Source organism: Cebus imitator, unplaced genomic scaffold (assembly GCF_001604975.1).
Source record: "Cebus imitator isolate Cc_AM_T3 unplaced genomic scaffold, Cebus_imitator-1.0 Scaffold96, whole genome shotgun sequence".
In the NCBI taxonomy this organism is placed as follows: Eukaryota; Metazoa; Chordata; class Mammalia; order Primates; family Cebidae; genus Cebus; species Cebus imitator.
The window spans coordinates 2,571,425-2,573,598 of NW_016107411.1; the positions used below are offsets into that span (position 1 = coordinate 2,571,425).

Sequence of the window (2,174 nt, forward strand, 5' to 3'; positions counted from 1 at the left end):
ACAGGGCAAGACTCCGTCTCAAAAAAAAAGAAGGAAATTCTTTTTTTTTTTTTTTTTTGAGACGGAGTTTCGCTCTCGTTACCCAGGCTGGAGTGCAATGGCGCGATCTCGGCTCACCGCAACATCCGCCTCCTGGGTTCAGGCAATTCTCCTGCCTCAGCCTCCTGAGTAGCTGGGATTATAGGCACGCCACCATGCCCAGCTGATTTTTTGTATTTTTAGTAGAGACGAGGTTTCACCATGTTGACCAGGACGGTCTCGATCTCTTAACTTCGTGATCCACCCGCCTCGGCCTCCCAAAGTGCTGGGATTACAGGCTTGAGCCACCGCGCCCGGCCCAGAAGAAGGAAATTCTGTTATTTGTGACAACATGGATGGAATTGGGGAACATAATATTAAGTGAAAGTGAAATAAGCCAAGCACAGAAAGACAAATACTGTAAGTTTTCACTTATACTTAGAATCTGAAACAATCAACTCATGGTAGCAGAAAACAGAATGTTGCTTACAGAATCAGGGGGTCACAGCCGGATGTGGTGGCTCACACCGGTAAACCCAGCAGTTTGGGAGGCCAAGTCTGGCAGGTCACGAGGCCAGGAGTTCAAGATCAGCCTGGCCAACATAGTGAAACCCCGTCTCTACTAAAAATTAAAAAAATTAGCCAGGCATGGTGGCATGTGCCTGTCGTCCCAGCTACCCAGGAGGCTGAGGCAGGAGAATAGCTTGAACCCAGGAGGTGGAGGTTTCAGTGAGCCAAGATTGTGCCACTGCACTCCAGTCTGGAGCCTGGCGACAGAGCAAGACTCTGTCTCAAAAAAAAGAACAAAAATTAGCCAGGCATGGTGGCGCACACCTATAGTCCTAGCTACTGGGGAGGCTGAGGCAGGAGAATTGCTTGAACCTGGGAGACAGAGGTTGCAGTGAGCCAAGACAGCACCACTGCACTCCAGGCTGGGTGACAGAGCAAGACTTTGTCTCAAAAAAAAAAAAAAAAAAAAACCACTGAGTGATGCTTTTATTTATTTATTCACTGCATTTGGCTGCTGTGTTTTCCATCTCAGTTGCAATTCCCACACTGAGGCTGTCCCACCCTTCCTGTGTCCCTTGAGCTGAGCAGGCACTTCCTGTCCTTTTGGAAATGAAAGTTAGAGATTGGGGGTAGGGTATATGTATTTACTCTGCAGAATGCTAATACTATCTGTTCCATTATCACAGCAAAATGTGACAGGCAAACTAGAATAGATACCTGAACTTCATTTGAGGGAGGGTTTGGGCTTCATGTTTGTTGTGACAAAACAGACAGGGTTAATTTATATCTCAAGAGAATATTGAGGATGGCAGCAAAATGGCCTTATAAAGGGATTTAAAGGCTTTTATTTTACATCCCTATTCCACTTGGATTGGTAGGGGTTACTGGATATCACCCTTAAGTTTTTGGTTTCTTTTCTTGTTAAGGTTACTCCTACAAGGACATTCCTTGGAAACTATTAGAGGTAAGTGTTGCAACTCTATTAGGTTCTTGACTCTTACATTTATATTCCTTCCTACGAATTTTGTGTTTTTATTCTGTTTGACCTGTATGCTTTTTAAAAAGTGTTTGTTTTGTTTTGTTTTGTTTTGTTTTTAACAGCTCGGAGACAACTCGAAGCAGACATCCCAAATCTGTGGACTTTAGTTTAGACATAAATTCCAGGTTTGGTGAGTTATCGTAATTGTTTCAGTTTCATGGATCTTAAAGATGAAGAAATAGTAAAGTGCTAAACAAGGTAGCCTCCAATTGTTAAAGAAATGACTAGGCACCAAGTTTCATGATATAGTTCAGTTTGATAATTGCTTCTTAAGTATGAACTCATTCCTTGGAGAATCTGAAACAGGAGTGAGGGGCATCAGCCCAGCCCATTGGTGTGATACAAGAGAAACAGATCTAAGGATCTGAAACTGGTTATACCCCATACTTTTTTTTGCTTACCTCTGCTCTTTGGAGTGTTCCTCTGTCTGTTCCATTGAACATTAAGATCACTGCAGCCGGGTGCAGTGGCTCACGCCAGTAATCCTAGCACTTTGGGAGGCCGAGGTGGGTGGATCACCTGAGGTCAGGAGTTCAAGACCAGCCTGGCCATCATGGTGAAACCCCATCTTAAATAAATAAATAAGATCACTGCAAATGGGCCAGAC

The 2,174-nt window shown here is 44.0% G+C and overlaps 1 long non-coding RNA gene across 1 annotated transcript in view; it reads left to right on the forward strand.

Annotated features, from left to right (window-relative positions):
* Positions 1-1,073: 1,073 nt before the first annotated feature.
* LOC108309787 overlaps positions 1,074-2,174 on the forward strand; it is a 14,812-nt gene continuing 13,711 nt past the window's right edge. Inside the window, exons 1-3 of the long non-coding RNA XR_001827495.2 lie at positions 1,074-1,157; positions 1,455-1,492; positions 1,630-1,697. This is a non-coding gene — a long non-coding RNA (uncharacterized LOC108309787). The remainder of the gene's footprint in view (positions 1,158-1,454; positions 1,493-1,629; positions 1,698-2,174) is intronic.